This window comes from Oryctolagus cuniculus, chromosome 3 (assembly GCF_964237555.1).
Source record: "Oryctolagus cuniculus chromosome 3, mOryCun1.1, whole genome shotgun sequence".
In the NCBI taxonomy this organism is placed as follows: Eukaryota; Metazoa; Chordata; class Mammalia; order Lagomorpha; family Leporidae; genus Oryctolagus; species Oryctolagus cuniculus.
Window position 1 is genome coordinate 97,290,534 of NC_091434.1, and position 23,423 is coordinate 97,313,956.

General features: G+C 38.7%; 1 long non-coding RNA gene across 2 annotated transcripts in view; it reads left to right on the forward strand.

The window, feature by feature from the left end:
* The first annotated feature begins 1,290 nt into the window (after positions 1-1,290).
* Positions 1,291-23,423, forward strand: part of LOC138848999 (uncharacterized) — a 35,019-nt gene continuing 12,886 nt past the window's right edge. Inside the window, exons 1-2 of one of the 2 annotated variants that reach the window (XR_011387299.1) lie at positions 1,291-1,539; positions 2,321-3,052. This is a non-coding gene — a long non-coding RNA (uncharacterized lncRNA). Of the gene's footprint in view, positions 1,540-2,320; positions 3,412-23,423 lie in introns of those variants that run through there. The other variant, XR_011387298.1, reaches the window with a different exon arrangement.

Here is a 23,423-nt window from a genome sequence, read left to right on the forward strand (position 1 = left end):
TGTGGGCAAGACAGATTTTGTCAGGATATAGGGCGTAGACCTAGGGGGCTGTAGCATCTAATTTAATACTCTTATAAGCCACAAACATGTCTGAATGACCAAGAGCCAGCCATGACCACAAATAACCAGGATAGGTTCAGAGTCAGCAGGAAGAGCTGGGAAGAAGTCCAGGCCGATAATGAAAGGGGGCATTAAGGTACACATTAAGTCCTCCAAATGGGGAAAAATAAGCAAAGCTTCCAGGATACCCCCAACAAAAGTTGAAGGCTTAACATTTTTGCTAAAGTAGCAAAAATGGCAAATTTACTGGTTTCTCTAAGTATATTATTTTGCCTTGTTTTTCTTCTTGAAGAAAGGAGGTGATGAAGCTTCAACAAGCAGTAGTAAGTGAGGATGCAAGAGACTTTTCAGAAGTGCCACATCTACCAATTACTTGAAGTTCAAAGGGAACAGTTTATTTTTCTGGCATTGGGAAATCAGCATATTTGGAACTGGCACCCAGTGACTTAGCCTGGTGTTCAGAGCAACTTGGCATTCCAGATGGGAGGGAAGCTGTCTTACTTCATGGAGTGAAGCTGCCATTGGAACCCAGGACGCTTGATTGAAATTTCAGACATCTGATTTTGTCAGAGTTCGGATACCTTTCCTTTGAAATGCCCTGCCTTAATAAACCTCTTTAACCCGTTGCCAATCTTTCTGGCAAACATGTCTCCCTGTGATTGGGAAAATTAATGAACAGGCACCAGCTAATATAATTAAACCCAAACACTCCTGATTTCAGTATTCAGAAAAAGCCACTGCCCTGATTTTCTCTTGACAACACAAAAGTCTTGCCATCTCCAAACTGTTTAATTATTGAAATGAACTGTAACAGTACACCAGATAGGGGCAAAGGTCGCTGAGCAGTACTGGAAGTCAGAGAGCAGTCAGGGGCTGACAGAAGAGCCTGCCAAGGCCTCGGGCTGCAGCTACAAACCCACACACTTTTTCTCAGGCATCCAGCCTCTGATAGGTAGCCTGATAGCGGGACTAATTTGCTAGTATTCCAGAGGTCCAACGGTGCTTGCTTGTTTTAAGAAAAGCCAAAATATGCTCTGGTGACCACCACGACATCGCAATTCCCATGCCCTACCACATTCCTCATCTCAGATCCCAGGCATTTTTTTCCCCTCCCTACGTGCAGTCCAGGATGTAGACCAAATGAATTCCAAGTGACTTATGTGGGGATGGACTTTTTTTAGAAACAAACAGCAAATTAAATGAAAAAAAAAAAAAAAGCCCTGTTCTCACTTTTTTTTTTTTTTTTTGGAGGGGGTGCATATGTTTATTTTCTCAGAGACACTTTCTGGCAGGGACAAGGGAACTTAGTTTTAAGAAAGTGTCATTTTTTCCACAAATTTAAAACTACTAAATATTAGTCTCTTTCATTTTACTTTCTTTTTCTGACTCCCAAACCTAATAAAGCCCATGGTGATTACTTTATTTACCTGGAGATGTCCAATTTTCTATAATTATGGAATCCCAACATCACCTGGAAAGGTAGGAATTTTTTTTCTGATATGTCATTAGTGATATTTAGACTGTTACCAAAGTGGGAGGGATGTTAAAAATGTTAAAACCAGATAAATCAAAATAAAGATGTAAGTTATTTAATAACTATGAAAAGCTATCAAACTATGTTTATTAATGATTTGATAAAAATCTAATCTCTAAACATTTTGGATGCTCTGAATTATAAACAACTTTTACTAAGAAAATAGTTATTATGAAGAAGTTAAAGGTTTCTGGGATTATCAGGGATGGCTAGAGGCAAACTTCTGAGGCTGTTCAGATTTGTCTTTTTTGTCCCCCATCTTCCTGTTCTAAAACCCTTCTCTTTCATATAATTCTTCTCTTGCTCAGTGGGACCTGTCATTTCCTTCTCTCAGTGTCACTGCCTTCAGAATCTCAAGTCACCTGGAGGAAGACTAGTGCTTTGTGCTTTTTGATGTATTTGAGTTCATTTTTTTCACAATGTCATACTTTCTACACAATTGGGTCCCTCATGAGTATCCTAGTTGGTGGACATCCGAATGCTAAATAATACTGTGTTAAAGTTTTGTGTTGAAAGAACAAATGGAATAAACTGGAATTGTGCTAAAAAAAAAAATGCTTTCTAAGGCTAAGCAATGGTAGAGGAATAAAGGGATATGGTGTGCTTTTATTAGTAGCATAGGATACATGTCATATTTTAAAGACCAGCAGAAGTGATGGGGAGACTAGATATTACTGTACAAGTATAGCATATTTTAATTAATTTTAACATTTATTTGAAAAATAGAGAGAGAGCAAGAGCAAGCAAGAGAGATCTCCGATCTGTTGACTCTATCCAGATGCCTGAAGAAGCTGGGACATCGACAGGTCAAAGCCAGGAGCCTGGAACACAGTCCAGACCTTCCACATGAGTAATTAAATGAGTTACCTCCTGCTGTCTCCTCGGGGTACACATTAGCAGGAAGCTGGAATCTGGAGTAGAGTTGGAGCTCCATTCTAGGTATGCTAACATGGGATATGGGTATCTCAAGTGGAGTCTTAACAACTACCAAAGGCCTGTCCCTCAAAACATATTTTATCCAAATTGCAACACCTTTGAGATTGAAAGAACTGTGATTGATTACGTCAATGAGACAAGAAGTCAAAGTCAGAAGTATCCCAGGTTAAAAGGGACACTGCATGTATTTGTCTAAATACTCTACAGTGAAGAAGCACATATTTAGACTTCCAGTATATGGCTGCATGATGTCATTTTTCTAGGCAGACTATCGCCTTTGACCTCCGTTTACTGCTCACATCTCTTCTGCCTGACCAACTGCATCCAGCATCCACACTCCCAACTTCCTAAGGTATATCTCAACCCTTTCCATCACTAAAGATTCCTAGTGTTTCCAAATAGATTTTTTCTGGAGCAAGTTGAGACTTTGGTGTCTCCGATTCAGTCTCTAAGAATGAGGCCACTCTACCATTCCTCTCCACTATATACTGGTATGGCTTCCAAGGAGCCATGAATGCCCAGGTAAGGAAATCCTTATTGACTATGCATCATCCCATGAATGAAAACAATAGGGCATGTGAGAATTCAGTAGGACTCTATTATAAGATGACTTGGTAGTATAAAAATTTACTATCATGCATGGGAAGAAAATCCTATCCTCCACCATTTTATAGTCCATAAAGCAAAAACATAGTACAGTTATGATGAGTTTAGTTATAGATGTCTCCAGACACAAATATGATAAAGAAGTTCCATAGCAAACTCTTTGGATAAGTTTTCAAAAAGGAAAGAAGGACTAGCAATGCTTTCTGAATTTTAATATGTATAAGATTCTCCTGGGACTCCTATTGAGAAGGAATCTTGGGTCCTACCCCTAGCAAATTTGAATAATGCCCAAGAATTAGCACATTTAGTAAGTCCATCTGGTGATTTGAATGTAAGTGTTCATGCAGCAAGAAAACTCAGGTCTTCCACTTCCTCATTCTCTTGTCCACACAGAGCATATCCTGGACATCTACATAGCTCTTCTGACGGTCTAAAAATCTTCATATACTGAAACGTATGTGCAGACCTACGTAAGATTGGAAAAGAGATGTCCTCATTCTTGTAAAAGCCACACAGTGTTTGTCCTGGGAAAAATAGACCAATTTTGTCATAGACTTGAAACTGAGGACTTAGATCAGTCTCCAGAGAAATAATGTTTAGTATAGCCTAAACCGTACTCAAGAAGAAACTGATTCCCTTTATGATCAAGCCTTGACAAAGAAAAGTTAAATGTGGTTCATCCACCTTAGTGATGTACGGGGAATAGGAATGAAATTACTGTTTGGAAAAACGTCTGAATTTTTCAAACAAGGTGAGTTTTCTTCCTCAGTTATCTAATATAACATTGCAGCATGGGAAGAAATCCTGCATCTGTAAACTGTACTTAATCCATTCTTTAAATAGCATTACAGCCTTTTTCATTTCTCTCCACACTGCATTTTGTTGTTTTTGTCTCGGAGGCTTTAACACAAGGCTGGAACTTGCACTGGGAGGCCTGCGGATTACAGGAAATAATGACCTGTATATATTTAGTTGTTCAAAGGAAATTAGAGTAGCCTGATTTTTATTATTCCCCATTGCCCCACGTTCTCTGGTGTAATAACTTGCCCTGTTCTCTAATTTACTTTTACATCATCGGAAATGTATACCATTTAGCCCAGATTCTCCCATGACCAATCAGGACCTGCTGCTGAGCTAGGTTAACAAAACCTTGCATGGAATGGCAAGCCTTCCTAATGCAGGCCAGCCAAAGGCACCAAAGAGCTAATCTTTCCAGAAAGTATATGAACTGGAGAAAGTCATTTATCAACTTCTTCCCCCAGGTAGCCAGTGACTAGGGTATGTCCCTGCTATTGAATGTGACAGCTAACCTTTTTCAGGACTGGTGTCATTTTAGATTAACCTTCTCTTGTAAAAATTTGTAGACATTTTTCTTTTGGTTAAGTTTTTAATTGTTAATCTGTCAATGTGTTTCCAGGGATACCACCTCCTTGCCCTGCCTTTCCTTCTCTCTCACTGTCTCTTACTCCCAACTTGGATATTATCTGCCTCTAATATCCAAAATTTAAAATGCGTCTGTTTGTATTTTTTTTAAAAAAAGAAAAATAGCTTCACTGATTTTCTTGTATTTTTGTAGAATTATGATTCAATATCTAGATCATTGTTTTATTAGGATTTTCTAGACCTGTAGCACATATTATCTGTGTTTCTTAGAACATTAGGGAGAGGCAAGGGCATGGTGGAAAATATATTTTTATTGTAGATAAACATCACAATATTTCCAGGACATTTGCAATTTATCAGCATTTCTTTTATTACAACTCCATATATGGTTTATGGACTCTTTGAGATGAAAGCAGCATTTGAAAGACAGGCAACACAGACTTTTGTTAATTTCAGTGTGTCTTTCAGGACATTTAATAAAGTTTTGGAGATTCTCTAAATTATACTGCAACAGCTTTAGTTGTGAGTTCTTTAACAAGCGGGATCTGGCAAGATAAAGGAGAAGTATATGACAAGTTGTTTCAGTAATCACAACTTCTGAAATTCACTCCAAAATGATCATTTTTTTAAAGCTTTCAATAAATTTGATCCTTATAATAAATTTGATCCTCCTCTCTCCTCTAAAAATTTATTTTCAGTTCAGGCATTTGTTTCATTATTATTAAACAGGCTCTCCCTTCTAAAAGAAACCCACTCATATTCCTATTACTTTATTATCCTCGGTCTCATATACTGTAAGATTAATTATTGATTTTTTTGTCCTCCCCTTGTCCCTGCTGAATCAGCAGTAACCCACCTTATTAGCCTGTTTTAAATTTCTTAAAAAGAAAAAATCTTAATTTTTAATATTCTCTCAAATTTGAAATATGTGAATATACCTCATATCTTCTTGAATCTGAATCAAATCCTCCCAACTCCCTTAAAGCATAATTACTGGCTCTAGCTCAAGAGGCAATACTTTAAGTAGTTGTTAATTTATGGTCATTTTAATGACCCATCCATGGCTTTATCATTCAAGCTTAGGCAGTTTCTCTTGTTTCTCTTACCAAATTGCCCCCCTTTGCTCTAAATTCCAGTCCTGGGTGACAGGGTAACTTGGCTGGGTCTGTCTTCAGAGGTTGCAGAAAGTCCTTTGAGAGACTTTGACTCACTAAACTTCCAAGGAACTTTGAGCTTCAGGAAAAGTTTTGGATATGAATAGTTTGTACCTCAATGTGCATTTAATCAGCCAATACTTGTCCTTTCCAAAGGGCTGACCAGGTGGTTGACCACAGGGCCAGGGGTTGGGGGAGGTAAGTGAGAAATGATGTAGTGGAGTGAAGAAAAATACTGATTGTTTTCTCTATAGTGACAAAAATATTCAACTGCCTAACTTCAGCTGGAAATATATTCATTCTGCTTGATTCTGCTCATTCCAAAATGATTACATAGGGAATTTAAAACAAAAACAAAACTATGATAGGAGAGACAAATAATAGGTCACATTATTTCTCTTAAGATATAAATTTGTTTTTTTTTAATTTTATTTTTATTTATTTGAGAGGTAGATTTACAGACAGTGAGAGAGAGAAAGATAAAGGTCTTCCATCTGCTGGTTCACTCCCCAAAGAGCCGCAACGGCTGGAGCTGCACCCTTCTGAAGCCAAGAGCCAGGAGCCAGGAGCTTCTTCCAGGTATCCCACATGGGTACAGGGGCCCAAGCGCTTGGGCCATCTTCTACTGCTTTCCCAGGACATAGCCGAGAGCTGGATCAGAAGAGGAGCAGGTGGGACTAGAACTGGAGCCCATATGGGATGCTGCACTTGCGGGCGGAGGATTAACCTGCTACGTCACAGCACTGACCTCCAAATTTGGTTTTACTTTGTCTATCTGTCTGCTGTCCTTATCCCAAAGCTGTTAGCACTTCTGTTGCCCAAGAATATAGCAGATATATTGAGCTATAATATATAATATGTTATATATTATATAGAATACATTAGTATATAAAATATTATATATTTATTTAATATATAAAATATTATATATTAAGGTATTATATATTATATATAATATAATTCATGTACCATTCATCACCTATTTGAGATCTATAATTTAATGATTTTTAGTATATCAGTGGAATTTGTTAACCAACATACTTATCAATTTTAAGACTTTCTCATTAGCCCCAAATAACTTTGCCATAAACAACCACTAATTTACCTTCCTTCTCTATAACATGCATATTCTGGAATCTTATGTTAGGTGCTCTTTTGTAACTGGCTTATTTTGCTTGCCATATGTTTTCAAGATTCATACATGTTATAGCATGCATCAACTACTTCATTTTTTCATTGAATAATATTCCATTATATGGCCATATAGCATTTTAGCTACTCATTAATTTAAATTATATTTTAATTCTTTTTCCTTTTTATCTATTATTAATTCTGCTATGTACATTCATATACTAGTTTTTGTGCATATATATGCGTTCCTTTCTTTTGGGTGTATACTTTAGGAGTAGACTTCCTGCATCATATCAAAATTCTATGTGTAGCTTTCTGAGTAGCTGAAAATTATTTTTCAAAGTGGCTGCATCATTTTACATTCCACCAGTATATGTGGGTTTCAGTTTTCCCACATCCTCACCTACACTTGCTTTTATGTGTCTTTCTTATTATTGCTGTCCTAGTGAATATGATGTGGCATCACATGCCTTGATTTTATTTGCCTGCTAAAAAATGATGCAAAGCACCTTTTCATGTACCATCAGTCCTTTTTTATATTTTCTTTGGAAGCATTTCTATGCATATCATTCGCCAATTTTCAACTGGATTATTTACTTTTTTATTGTAAAGTTGTAAGGGTTCTTTATGTAGTCTAGATTCAAGTCCCTTATGAATATATGAATTGAAATTATTTTAAATATTTATTTATTTATTTGAAAGAAAATTACAGAAAGAGGGACTGATGGGGAAAGAAAAAAGATCTTTTATCTGTGTTTCCCTTCCTGAATGATTGCCAACATTACTGGGCCCATGAATTGCAATTATTCTGTGGCATTCTGCAGATTTTCTTATACTTTCATGATGAAATCTTTTAGAGCTCAAAAGTTTTTGAGTTTGATGAAGTCTAATGTTTCAATTTTCAATTTTAGGGGCCTATAGTGTGGTACAGCAGGTTAAGTCACCACCTAGGACACTGTCATCCCATTTAAGAATGCTGCGTTGAGTCATGGCTACTTATCAACCAATCCAGTTTCCTGTTAATGTGCCTTGGAAGGCAGTGGTTCATGGCCGGAGTCTCCGGGCCACTGCTAACCACTTGGGAGACCAAGATGGTGTTCCTCACTTCAGGTTCTAGCCTAGCCCAGTCCTGGTCATGTGGCCTTTTGGGAAGTGAATCAGTGCATGACGACTTCCCTCTCTCTGTCTCTTCCTATCTCTGTCACCCTGCCTTTCAAGTAAAAAGAAAATGAATTTTTATATTATTATTTGTACTGTGAGCGTCCTCTCTATCAAGGCTTTTCCAGCTCCAGATAATATAGATTTACTCTTATATTTTCTTCTAAGAGTGCTATAGTTTAAATACATAGTTCTTAAATTTAGATCTCTTTTATGAGTTGACTTTTATATATGAATATGAGAAAAACACCAATGTTTTCCCTTTGCAAGTGCATTTTCAGTTGTCACAGAACCATTTGTTGAACTTTTCTTCCCCCAATTAAATTATGTTGGCAGGTTTATGAAAACTCAAGTAATTGTAAATATAAAGGTTCATTCCCAGAACGTCTACTGTATTCCCTTTCTCTATATGTCTGGCCTTATATCAGTACCAAGCTCTCTTGATTACTGTTGTTTTGTATTAAGTTTGAAATCAAGAAGTATGAGGCTTTCAGCTTTGTTCTTTTTTCAAGATTATTTTGGCTAATTCGAATACCTTGAATTTCCACATGAATTTTGGGACCAGCTAGAGAAAATGTGCAGAAAACAACTACTGGGTTTTCAATAAAGATTGTGTTGAATCTATGGATTTAGTTTGGGAAGGACTGTCATCTGAACCATTTTAAATCTTCTGACATATAAATAACAGATATCTTTCCAACAACATTCTAAAGATTTTAATGGTGTATATTTCCTCCTTCTTTTGTTGAATTCATGCCTTAGCATCTCTTCTTTCTATGGCACTGTTTACTTAGTTACACTTTCAGATTATTCACTTCTAGTATATACAAAAATAGTTAATGTTTTTGTATTGATTTTATGCACTGTACCCCAGCAGGACTCATTAATTTTTCTAGTGAATTCTTGAAGATTGTGCATGTACAATATTTTGACTTGTTTTTCCCAAATTAGGAGGTCTTTCATCTTTTTTTCTTGTCAATATTCTTTGCAAATTGCCAATTGTCACCAAAAAAAGTATTGAATATAAGTGGCAAGAATGGCAGCATTAGCTTGCCCCTGATCTCAGTAGGAAAGTATTTACCACTTTACTAAGAAAAGGTGTTGGATCTTGTCAAATGCTTTTTCTGCATCTATTGAGAATGACCATGCAGCTTTTATCCTTTATTGACATAGTCTACACCATTAACTGATTTTCAGATGCTGAACTAACTTATATTCCTGGGGTAAATTCCACATGGTCTTGGTATATAGTCCTTTTTACATGTTTGTAGATATAATCTGAAAGAATTTTGTTGAGGATTTTTATATCCATACTTACTAGAGATAGTTTTGTATATCTTTCTGTATTTACTTGTGATTTCTTTGTCAATTGTAGTATTAGAATAATGCCAGTCTATTAGAATGAGTAGGAGGGGCCGGCACCGTGGTTCACTTGGTTAAATCTCCGTCTGTGGTGCCGGCATCCCGTATGGGTGGCGGGTTCTAGTCTCGGTTGCTCCTCGCCCAGGCCAGCTCTCTGCTGTGGCCCAGGAGGGCAGTGGAGGATGACCCAAGTGCTTGGGCCCCTGCACCCACATGGGAGACCTGGAAGAAGTTCCTGGCTTCAGATCAGTACAGCGCCAACAGCGCCGGCCGTAGCAGCCACTTGGGGAGTGAACCAATGGAAGGAAGACCTTTCTCTCTCTCTCTCTCTCTCTCTCTCTCTCTCTCTCTCTCACTGTCTATAACTCTACCTGTCAAATAGAAAAAAAAAAAAAAGAATGAGTTGGAAAGTTTACTACTGCAATTTTCAGAGAAGTATGTCAAGAGTATTCATTAAATATTAGGTAGTATTCATCAGTGAAGAATAGGAATTGGAATTATATTTTTGTCAAATCATTGTCATTAACTCAATCTCTTTATTTGTTATGTGCTGCCTGGATCTATATTTTCACAATCATGTAAGTGGAGTTAATCCAAAAATTTTGCAGTTCTAAAAGTGGAGGCAATTTTCTTATTTGCAAAAACCAAAACAACTCATTGACAGATTATCTTTAGTGTCTTTGTGAGGAAGTGAAAAGAGGGGCATTCCTTCAACAGCAGCATCAAGAAAGAGCAAGAAAGGCCTCTCTGGACTGAGCAGAGATAGGTGTATCAGCTACTGTGGGTAGCACAGTCCTGTGGAGGGAACAAGATGTTATAGAAGGTACATGATGCAGGACAGCGCCGTGGCTCACGAAACTAATCCTCTGCCTGTGGCGCTGGCACTCCAGGTTCTAGTCCCGATTAGGGTGCTGGTTCTGTCCTGGTTGCTCCTGTTCCAGTCTAGCACTCTGCTGTGGCCTGGGAGGGCAGTGGAGGATGGCCCAAGTCCTTGGGTCCCTGCACCCGCATGGGAGACTAGGAAGAAGCACCTGGCTTTTGGCTTCGGATCAGCGCAGCGCGCAAGCCGTAGCAGCCATTTGGGGGGTGAACCAACGGAAGAAAGATCTTTCTCTCTCTGTCTCTCTCTCTCACTGTCTAACTCTGCCTATCAAAAAAATAAAAAAAAAAAAAAAAGGTGCGTGATGCAAATATTCTCAATGGACATGAAGTTTAGACCTTCCACGATCTCCAATGTTCCTGTGCCACTGTAGACCCCTGGGAACTGCAGAAACATGAGACATGAGGGTACCCTTGTAGGCTGATAAAACTGAGCCTTTCTAATGTGTACTATGAAATCATGACTGATGGATGGAGAAATCCTCCAGTAGTTTTGCTTTAACTACAATCTATAATCTTATTGTAATTTTGTAAATGGTAGCATTAATATCTAAAAATTTCTTCCTATCCTAATAGCATAAAGTTTGTTAGTTTTGGATTGACCCAAACAAAGTAAATAGACACAGTGTTTTTTCAGTATCTTAATTGATTGGCTACAATTTGTGTCTGCTTCATTGGAAAGTCATTGGCATGCTATATAATTTATGGCATCATTTACCTCGAAGTGTACTGGTCAGACCTGGCCAGTACTTCAGAAAAGATGAGATACCCAGAAATTCCTCTAGGATTTCTTTTTTAACATTTATTTATTTATTTGAAAGGCAGAGTTACAGAGAGGCAGAGAGAGAGAGAGACATCTTCCATCCACTGGTTCACTCCCGGTGCATAGGGCCAAGGGCTTGGGCCATCTTTCACTGCTGTTGCTGGCACATTAGCAGATAGCTGAATTGAAAATGGAGCAGCCAGGACTCAAACTGGAACCCATATGGGATGCTGTCACTGCAGGTGGCAGCTTTACCCGCTGTACCACAGTACCGGCCCCTCCTCTAGATTTTAATTTCTTTTAGTATAACACACAGATTAAATTTCCTGATTCTGGAATAAGAGCATCTGGGATAATTACTTAGTTCAGACATGCAGTAGTTGTTCCTGCGTGGGAAATTTATTTTTCCTCTCTGCGCCTATGTTTTTTAAACTTTTAAAATAGGAATATATCATACCTAATAGAGTGCCTACTACGGAGACTTCTATGAAAAGTAAGAATAATTTTCTACTGTCCACTATCATAACTAACATTATTTGTAGAATAAATAGCTGGGGGGCCAAATTCTAGGTGATACATGAATCTTGTTGAAATTATTGGTCCCATCATTGTGGCACAGTGGGCTAAACCTCTACTTATAATGCCAGCATCCAATATGAGTGAGTGCCATTTTGAATCCTGGTTGCTCCACTTCTGATCCAGCTCCCTGCTAATGTGCTTGGGAAAACAGCAGAAGATGGCCCAAGTACTTGGGATCCTGCCACCAATGTAGGAGACCAGGATGGATTTTCAGACTCTTGGCTTCGGCCTAGCCCAGCCTCAGCAGTTGTGCCCATTTGAGAAGTGAACCAGCAAAGGGAAGATCCCTCTCTCTATTTCTCCCCTTCTTTTCTCTGTAACTCTGTCTTTCAAATAAATAGAATAAATCTTTAAAAAGAAGAAATTACCAAATATCTTCCTTATCTGTTATTCTTAACTTTGATGATCGAATTGTCAAATTTCCTGTCACTAGTCATCAACACATCATCATTATCATCATTAATCAGCTGTTTCTTCATGCCCATCTTTTTTATTTCTATTTTTAACATCTGGAAACTTATTTTTTATGTTCTTTCTTATGTCTTCCTTTTTCTCCACGTCCTTTCAACATTTTCTTTTCTTTTTTTTTTTTTTTTTTTATTTGACAGGTAGAGTTACAGACAGTGAGAGACAGAGACAGAGAAAGGTCTTCCTTCCGTTGGTTCACTCCCCAAATGGCCACTATGGCTGACACGCTGCACCGATCTGATGCCAGGAGCCAGGTGTTTCTTCCTGGTCTCCCATGCGGGGGCAGAAACCCAAACACTTGGGCCATCCTCCCCTGCCCTCCAGGGCCACAGCAGAGAGCTGGATTGGAAGAGTAGTAGCAGGGACTAGAACAACATATTGGGACCCATATGGGATGCCGGTGCCGCAGGCAGAGGATTAACCAAGTGAGCCGCGGCGCCGTCCCCTCAGCTTTTTCTTATACTACTGAAAAAAAAATCCTCAAGTCTATTTTTACTTCAATTGTGCATTTTTGCATGGAATGTTTATTGAGGACTTACTACCTGCCAGCTTCACTACTGGGCGTTTAAACACATTCTCTCCAGTTGATATCAAAACTCTGCTAGGTGTTTCCACTTGCATTTGACAGATGAGGAAAGTGGTGAAGAAAATTTGGTGAGCTACCCTAGCTCATTCATCTAATTCCTGGTAGGTCTTGCACACAAATTTGAACTTAACCCCAAGTCTAGGCTTTCTCTCATCCCTCAAGCTGCTACCAAAGTTAATTTTTTTTATCATGCAGCTTTCTCAGCTCAATGGATCTTTGTTGCTATAAAATAAAGCCTAAACACTTAATGTTAGAATTCGAAGCCTGCTATAATCTGTCTCAAATCTACTCACTGATCCTCTCACACCCACTACATGCCAATCAAAACATATTACATTCTAGTTCCAAGTATGTCTTGAACTGCCTTATAAGGATGGCTTTGCTCATGGTCATCTGCTGTATCAGAGAGTTTTTCTGTCCAGTGCCACCTCTACCACAAGTGCTTTAAATCCTGGGTGAATGCAAAATGCACCCTCTATATTCCCCTACTAGTTTATTCAAAGAGAGCTAATAACTCCCATAATTTTACTTCATATAGAAAAATTACCAGACATATGAGATTAAATGGCTTTCAGGATTGGGGGGGGGGGTTAAGAACAAACTGAGAAAACAAGGTTTCTGCTACATAGACAAGTGAGGTAAAAATCGAGAGCAGAGAGGAAGAACATGGCAATGGAGAATAAAAATACATTGCTCTGAGAAAGGAATCAAGCTGTTTCATTTTCCCATTCATTAGAACATATAAATTATTAGGTGAAGTGAAGGATATCACCAGATAAGAATTTTGGCAGCACAAGGAATTTGGCTTCCATAAGAAATTACTGGCTTGGCAGATTTTATACATTATTTCTGGATGTTAATTCAGATTTTTTTTTGTGAGTGACTATCCAGAATTGAATATATTCCTGGGAAATAAGAGGGTGGGAAGAGGCCAGGAGTAGCCATATTGCATGAAATTAATTACTTGGACAGATTTATGTCAGAGGGTACTGATATGGTTGTTAAATAGTCATATGTGAACACATTTTATTTTCCATATTAGACTAAAAATACTAGAGCATGAAGGAAGTGTCTTATTCACAGTGCATTGCTTAATGTCTTTTACAAAATGGTGCATATTTCAGGATTTTTTGGTGAGGTCTAGTAGATACTTTCAATATAGAGGATTCAAGGCTAGGTATCAGATCTGTTTACTAATGGTGGATTAGGAAGATAAGGGGAGAAGTTCTGAGAGTCTTTACAAGAACAATAGAGGAAAAGGAGGGACAGTATGAGCACTCCTTGAATGAGAGTTGGGGTGGCATCATAAGCTCATGGGTCATGATATGTACAGCTTAAATCAGAGTTTCTCAACCTCAGCACTATTTACATTTACATTTCAGCAGTAAATAAGAAGCCTAATGGGAGATGTGAGCCTCAGAAGTTAACAAAACACCCAGACAAATGTCACTTTGAAGGAGCTACCCAAAAGGGAGAATTTGAGTATCCAACAAACCAGTAAAGAGTGAAGTCTTGAAGTTTTGAAGAAAACTGTAACAAGTGAAGCTTGAAGCAATTCTTTCATTGAATTGGTTTATAGCAACTGAAACTACTGTGAGTCTGTTTCTGTAGGACTTGGGAGCTGAGGATGATGGAGGGCAGGATTGAGGTTCACAGTTAGAGACAGGGAGCATGTCTATGGAATACATCTAAACACATTCATGATCCAACCTTGGGAATGGAGTTTGCTAAGGGATAGTTAGTAGTGAGCATCAGGAGGCAGGGAGGGGTGGGGGGATCTAAACGAGTCATACTCACATGTCAAGCTATAATAGAAATTCTCTTAGGGTTCTAGAAGGATAGGTACACAGAAATGAGATGTAGGGAGGCATCGTGGCTAGCCAGAGCAAAGTCTATTCCTCATTTATATAAAAAACAGGGATCTAAATGATGACTGCAAAAAGAGCCAAGTTCTTTTAGGAACTATGTCACTTAGAAGACCCAAGATTTTGTCACTGGAGGCCACACAGGGCATCGGGGGAAGTTAAGGTTCTGAGTTCAACTGCAGAGCACAGAAACAGGCAGGAGATGTCATATCATGGATAATGTGAGCATCACAGTGATTCAGAATGTGTGGGCTCACCCTGAGGACTATAGTGGCACAATCCTAAGCAGCCCACTTAACCCAAATGAAGTGAGTCAGAAGACACTAACACACTCTTGATATACTGTAAGAATTGTGCTTTTGAAAATTTTGCAACGACATGGCTAAGACATTCAAGATATAATATTATGTAGAGGAAAAGGAACACAAGACTGTGTGTTTTTAGTATGGTCTTACTTTTATATTACAGAAATAGAAGATATAATTATAGCTAACTTGTTATAAATATCAACACTTAGGCAACATAGTGAAAGGGAAGAATCAACATACTCTTTACCAGGAGGGTGTAGAAGCCCAAGGACTCGGGCCATCTTCTATTGCTTTTCCAGGCCACAGCAGTGAGCTGCATCAGAAGTGGAGCAGCCGGGACTTGAACAGGCACCCATATGGGATGCCAGCACTGCAGGCGGTGGCTTTACTCACTATGCCACAGTGCCAGCCCCATGATTTTATTTCTTACACCTTTCTTATCTTCCATGTTTTGAAGCACTGAATGCTGTCGAAATCACTTTTTAGGCGTTTTACAAAAATGAACTTCCTGTCTAGGAATAAGACGGGCTGATTCTCTAAGTAGAACAGATATTAAACCTTATGAAGAAACTTGGGGAAGACACAGCCTGATGAAAATGTGGGAAATGTGGAAAATGTGGTTTGCTGGGTGGAAATGAACCCCCTCCTACATCAATTTAACAAGAATTTAGCATGTGTCATCGGAGTACTTTCTTCTGAACAGACAACTATTTTGTAGTTTTGTAAAAGGAAGCAGCATGTTCAGATTCTCTCCCCAACCCCACCACCAACTGCTCTCTGGGAAAAAGCAAAAGAAAAATCCTAAACCCTTTGGCCACATATAACTGTATTTTGGGCTATGGTGTACAGGGTTTGTTTGGAATGATGGATGATTTGACAATGTAGCACAATCAGACAAGACCAACCATCAATCACTTTAAATCAATGATAGACTTTGGGTGTGTTTTGTGCCACTTTCATTCATTCTGGTGCCCAGAGAGTCACACGAAGCACCTCATGACCTCATCTGAGCAAAGAAAATGGCTTTTAAAGTTGTTTCCAGGCTCTCTTCATCACTCATTCCTGGATGAAATACCAGGAAATAACTTTCATGATTTTTTTCCCTCAACTCTTTTTTTCTCACCTCAAATAAAAATTACGTAAAGAATATGCATGTGAACAAAACAGGGACAGAGAGCCTATCTGAGTTGCCTAGGCTCTGGGGCATGTAAATTAAATTTAGTTTCTGACTTTTTTTCTTTCTGATTTTTCTTAATCATCAAATAATCTGCTCAACAGTCTCTCCTGTACTTCTGGAAGGAGCGCATAACTGCATCATGATTTCAGCACGGGTTTCTCGAGAACATTTGCAGCAGGACCTTCTGGCAGTTGGCACATGCTGGGCCTTGATGTTAATGTTGCTCAGTGAAGACTGTCAGGAGACTTCTTTGCTGAGCACAGGTGTGTTTCACTGGAGCCCTGATGGCTGCAGTTATTTATCATTCAGTTCCCACCTTCAGAATCCGCGAACTACCTTGTGAGTGACATCGGCTTCTCCCAGGGCCAAGAATATCTACCATTTGGGGAACATAGTCAACTTCCTGACCTCAGGAGGACCTACAGGACACAAAAATTGCCTCTCGTTTCCAAATACCTTTGAAGAAAGCTTAATCAACTCAAAGCACAAGCTCATCTCTGACACCTTAACAAAAGTCCTTTGGCCTCACTCCTCTTTTCCTAGCCACAGATGTGAGAGAAAGGACGTGATGACAACTTAGCTTTTAAACAGTAAAGAGGTCAATGCCACCTATTGCAAGGGAGGCCACAGAAATAATGGACAAAGCTAGCTTTTGTCTCATTTTGTTCCATGTATTTTAAATCCATAGGTTTACTGGAATTAATTGCATTATAGTTCTAAATAGAACCCATTTCGTTAGTAAGTCTTTTGCTACTTTAACTAAAATTCCCGAGAGGAGCTTCTTGAGAAGGTAAAGGTTTGTTTTGGCTTGCAGTGTAAAGATCTGGCAGTCCCATCAGGCTGGCATCTGGTGGAAGCTGGCAATGGTAGAGCAAGTGCAGAGGAATGAACAAATTGTAAGCCAGGAACAGAGAGAAGCTAAGCCAAACTCACTTTAAATTGTCAACCCTCTCCCTCAGAACTACCTTCTTGGGCCATGTTGCCAGTGACCTAGAAACCTCCTAGCAAGTCCACCTAACAAAAGCCATAGTTAGATCAAACCTCCAAATTTAATTCATTAACCACTAGCATAATATTTCAGGTGTTTTCTTTAAAAAGGTTTATCTATTTGGGCCAGCACTATGGCACAGGAGGTCAAGCCCTAGTTTGCAGTGCCAGAATCCCATATCACAATACTGGTTTGAGACCCAGCTACTACGCTTCCTAGTCAGCTTCCTGCTAATGCACTCGAGAAGGCAACAGAAGATGGAATAAGCATTTGGGACCCTGTTACCCAAATGGGAGACAAGAATAGAGTTCCTGTCTTCTGGCTTCATCCTGGACCAGACCTGGCTATTGCTGGCATTCGGAGAGTAAATCAGTGGATGGAAGATTCTCTCTTTCTCTCTCTTTCTCCACCCCCTTCATGACTTCTCTCTCATTCTCTCTCCCTCTTGCTCTTTGTCATTATGTCTTTCATATAAATGAATTTTTAAAGGCAAAGAAACAGAGAGGCAGAAGAAACAGAGAGATGGAGAGATATTCCATCCACTGATTTACGCCTCAAATGCCCCCAACAGCTGGGTCTAGAACAGGCCAAAGCCAGGAGACAGGAATTCCTTCTGAATGTCCCACGTGGATGTCAGGAACCCAGGTACTTGGGCTATCATCTGTTATCTCCTTGGTGTATTAGCAGGAATCTGGATTTGGAAGCATTTAGTAGCGAGGACCTGAACCAAGGTTTAAAATTTCTGCATGAGTTTGTGGAACCAAATCCTTTTCAGTCCATATTGTCGATGAATTCACTAATAGAGTTTTTAGATTTTCTATCTACCAGAAAAACATTTTAATATCTTTATTTGTGATATTGTCTTATTAGTGTATACCTCCTGATAATGATGGATACAATTTTGTACATTTTCTTGAGTGTCAAGGTTCTGTTGTTATTTACAGTCAGTGGAATTGGATGCTAAGGAATTAGTGAACCAGTAACACTTGAGACCCAAGCAGCTCAGTTTGCAAGATAATCTGGATTGTGGAAACTCTATGCTGTAAGAGTCAAATCCCTAGTTAGCCTCAGGTTCACTTACTAGATAAAAAGACTATCGGCAAGGCATCAAGTCACTCCTTTGAGCTTCAGATTCCCAGCATTTTCATGGAATGATTTGTGCTTTAGGGACTCCATGTGGATTAAAAGCTATTTCTCTTTCAATTGTCTCAAATTCCCCCTTCTCCACTTATCTATGACAAAAATCTTGTCTTCAGTGACAGTTATAGAATAACAGTGTCTTTATTATTTTTGTTACTATTGCTATAGGTCCAAGGCAAATATAAATACTGCAAGTTAAATCAAATATGCATGTACATCTATTCATACATATACTATATAAATATTGAGAGAGAGATGCAGGTATACACGTATATGTGCGTGTATGTGTGTGAAAATTAGATACCTAATTATGCTGCTACCTTACACAAAAGAATCAATTTGTGTCACTGGTATTGGTAGCACAGGAGCCACCATCAATCTTCTTTCTACTGCCTCATAGACTCAAGTAAGAAGCATTGTTCTTTCTGTCACTGAGTAAGTTGGAACCAATCATGGATGTGAGGCACTCTCATTCCTCCAATAGTGATGAAATTGTGTTCCTTTCTTAAAGAGAAAAAAATACAGCTTGAAACAGCTCAACCCTTAAACACGTTTAGGAAAATGTACATGCAGAAGGAGATGAAGTCTTTATGTACGACAGAGGAGACACTAACCACATGCTCCTGAATCTTAGGCCTTAGAATGGAAGCAAATACAGAACCCCACACGTGAATGATCTTTGTTAGCTGGAATTCAATGGCAGCCAACAACATTACTCTGGAAGTGAGAAAACGAAGCAAAGTTTCACTCCTGGGAAGACCATCCAAGAATACCAAAGTAGAGCTATATTTTTATTTTTCCTGTTACAACACAGATCTGTTGTTAGGCTACCAAATTACAGGTTGTGTCTGGTTCTCACATACTTTTGCTTTTCATGTACTGAACAGGAAGAGTAATAACAGGCTACTCCTTTTACTTGTGGGATTTAGGTATTCTTCATCATAGAATGGGACATTTTTCTAAGAAAACCTGCCAGTTTAAAAACTGGAGGTGTATGCCATTCATGTGGGGGTGGAAAACCCATAAAAATGAGAGGTTTTTGGCTAGAGAGAGTGGGTTCTAGTTACTCGTTCCCAGATTTAAATGACATGTTTATGAGTCATACCCTTATTATCTAATCCTAACAGCATCGTCCAAAGATCACTATCATTTAAATGACTACTTCAGAGAAGGGTCTCTGGGAAATTTTACCAAGGAGAAAATTATACACAACCATTCAGTTATGGAATAGCACTCTGCACAAATATTTTACTTATTTTTTAAATGCTATATTGAAAATCTATCAAAGATAATTAAACAAAGTATTAAAATATTGTTCAAATGTATAAAGTCTGATATTCCAGACAGGAACCTAGTTAACCATAATATAACATATATTGAAGGAAACTACTACACACAAATATTTTCAATTAGTGTTTGATTCAATCAATCAACATTTATACAAATATTGTTCCTTTTATTGTCTAATGTGTGTCTCTGCTCAAGGATCAGGGAGAAATTAAAAACAACTTGATGGGTTAAGATTTTGAAGAAATTGTGAATTCAGGGAACCAACTGACCACTGAGATAGTTGTAGACACATTTTCGTGAGAGGTGCTTTATTGGAATAACTTAACCCAAAGCAATATTAGGAAGACACACAAGCCAACATGGGAAAGAACCTTGGAATTTTGACTCATCAGAGAATTTCTGAAGAACTCTTTTGGCAGACAGGATCTATTTTGAGGACATCTGGGTTTCTTCAAATGAAATTAATTTATCCTTAAAAAAAAAAGAAAAAAAGAAAAAAAAAGGCATTTCCTTGCCCTTGAGTCATTTATTTTGTCCAAAGATTAAAAAAAATGAAAATATCACTTATATCATCCTTCATATTTGTGGAATAAGAAGCTATTACTATATTTTATTAGAGGAGGAAATATAAGAACACAAGGTCCAAGGGATTTCTTCTAAGGGAAGTAGAGAAGTTAGGCAGTGCTGAGTATTCTTCCCAGGAATCCACAACCACACCACAAAGGAGGAGTGGAGAACTTGGAAGAGAATTTGCACTTTCCAGTCTCCACACAGTAGGTTCTGCCTTCCACTGAGAGAGTTATCCATTTAATGTCCTTGGCCAAACCCTTGTTCTCTACTAATTTTTCTCATTTTTTTCCAATATAGATAAACTAAACATTTTCTAATTCTTTAATTTCTACTTCCCTTTGGATTAAAGATTCTGTCAAATCATTTTTCTCTTCCACCCTTTACTGTAAGTAGTTTAAAAAGCTAGGCCTTCTGGGAAAGCAGTAGAAGATGGTCTAAGTCCTTGGGCCTCTGCACCCATGTGGGAGACCCAGAAGAAGCTCCTGGTTCCTGGCTTCAGATGGGTGCAGCTCTGGCCATTATGGCCATCTGGGGAGTGAAACAGTGAATGGAAGACCTCTCTCTCTCTCTCTCTCTCTCTCTGCCTCTCCTTCTCTCTCTGTGTAACTCTGACTTTCAAGTAAAAGAAATAAATCTTTAAAAAAAAAAAGAAAAAAGAAAAGCTAGGCCTTGTCTTCAGCATTTTGCTTATAAGCAGCTTCAGTTAAATGTCCAGTTTTATTTCCCTGCAAGTTCTACCTTGCATGAAACACTGGGACACAAATGAATTTCAGTCAAGTTCTTTGCCACTTTATAACAAGGATCGTCTTGCTTGCAATTTTCAACACCTGTTTCTCATTTCTGTCTGAAACTGCATCAGAATGGCCTTCTCTACCCATATTTCTATCAACATTCTGATCATAGCCATCTAGCTATTGTTTAAGGAGGTGGAGTCTTTTTCTACAGCTCTCCTATCCTGTGGACCCTCTCAAGAATCACCCTTCACAGTCTGCCCTCAGCATTCAAGATTTTTTCTAAGCCAATTCCTCCAAACTCTTCAGGCCTCTACTCATTACTTGGTTTTAACTGTGCTTCCACATTTTAGTTATTTGTTACAGAAGCACCCCTAGTTTAGTACCAATTTTCTGTCTTAGTCTGTCTGGGCTGCTATTATAAAAAGTCACACACCGTGTGGCTTATAAATAACATTTATTCCTCATAGTTCTGTAAGCTGGGAAGTTTAAGATCAAAGCAGTGACAAATTCAGTGTCTGGCAATGATTGGCTCTCTGGCTTATAGACAGCATCTTTTTACTGTGTTATCAAGATGTTGACAGGGGATCATGAATTTCTCAGGTTCTCTTGTATAACAGCACTAATCCCAATCATTATGGTTCAATTCTCATGGCCTTATCACCTCCCAAAGGCACCATTTCCTGATAATATCACTTTGGGAGGTAAGATTTCAACATATGTATTTTCTTTTGGAGGAGAGGACGGCATCACCATTCAGACCATATTACTAAGGGAATGCTAATTTTATAATCTCCATTCATAACTCTTCTTTTAAATAGTATGTTCTCTTCCTGGCCTGAAATATTAAGCTGTTTCTTGGACTTACCACTTTTTATTGCTAAAATATGTTGAGGCTATTGATTAAAGGAAGCATTACAGATTTATCCTGAACAAAAGAAAAGCTATTCAAATTGCCCATCCTAGTAGATTCATATATTGCTCCATCATGAATGTTGTATCATTTATAGCAAGTTAGGCTCTCCTTATTTAAGAGGAAATCCAACAGTGATGAAAAAATAAGTAATGGGTTAACAAAAGCTTTATTGGCCAGCATATTTTTTTTAAGATTTTATTTTTTATTAGTTTGAGAGGTAGAATTACAGACAGTGAGAGGCAGAAACAGAGAGAAAGGTCTTCCTTCCATCGCTTCACTCCCCAAATGGCCAAAATGGCCATAGCTGCGCCCATCTAAAACGAGTAGCCAGGAGCCAGGAGCTTCTTTCAGGTATCCCATTGGGTGCAGGGGCCCAAGCACTTGGGCCATCTTCCACCGCTTTCCCAGGCCACAGTAGAGAGAGAGCTGGATTGGAAGAGGAGCAGCCGGGACTAGATCTGGCGCCAAAATGGGATGCCGGGGCCACAGGCAGAGGATTAACCTACTGCGCCACGGAGCCAGCCCCTGGGCCAGCATATTGACACAGCATTTTAAGCTGCCACATGCCATCCCAGCATCCCATACTGGAACACCAGTTCCAGTCCTGGCTGCTTTGCTTCTGATCCGGCTCCCTTCTAATGCACCTAAGAAAGCAGCAGAAGATGGCCCAAGAATTTGGGCCCCTGCCACCCATATGGGAGACCCGGATAGAGTTCCAGGCTCCTGGCTTAAGCTTGGCCCAGCCCTTGCATTTGTGGCCACTTTAGGAGTGAACCATCAGAGGGAAGATTTCTCTGTCTCTCCTTCTCTCTTTCAAATAAATAAAATAAAATCTTAAAAAATATCTTTTTAAATAAAATATTATTAGAAGCAAATATTTTTATGTTAATCTGGATATAATGATTTGGCTGACAACTAAAATCTGAAGAAAATAAATGTCCAAAGTAGGATAGAGGCTGCCAATATTCTCAATAATTATTGGACTTTTAATATTTAGGAAGAATGTCATGACTAAGCAGTTTTTATCAATTATAAAGTTCCACTTTGTACTTAAGCAGCCAGAAGGAGAAATTGTAAAAAGTAATAACCCTTTAGGTCTAAGCCATGTTTTGAGCTGTGTATGACTATGGTTTTTGATTATTCTCATAAATAATTTAAATCCCAACATTTCCATCCTTTCCCTTGACTATTTGTCAACTTAATAAAGCCATTCTTCTTCACCTCTCTTTTAAATGTCTTAGGTACACAATCTTGTTAAAGTGAAGGCTCATATTTCTTGGCTTATATGGAAAACAGAGCAAGGTTATATATTTACTCACAACTTTTCAAATACCCCTACCTGTTCTTACATTTTCTGAGTATTTACTTTCACAAGTGACTAGAAACCATTGCTTCGGGATCACTACTAAGAAGCAGATCATGTTAAACATCAAGTAGGGTTTAGCGAACTCCTGTAGGAAGATGACATTCCCTGATGCTCTTTGCTTTGCAAAGAGGTGATTAAACAGTCTTCTGGACCCAGCGTTCCTCTACTTAATCAACAAGAGAGGATTTTGGAAGCTGAAACTTCCTTTAAGAAGCTGACGTCAAAGCTGCAGCAGAAGCAGCAAACAGCAGCAAGAACTGCAGGTGTAGACCCTAAATCAATGTGTCTTTACTTTCTCAAGACAACTTCCAGAGAGAATTCTGGCTCACCACACATCTGGTTTCTATTAATTGGTTGCCGAAACGAATATATGAAGCTGCTGCATGTATAATTACATATTTACCAAAATATCACAGGGTTTGATGGGAAGATTTTCTAAGGCCAATTCTATGATAGGAGAAATAGTGTGATAG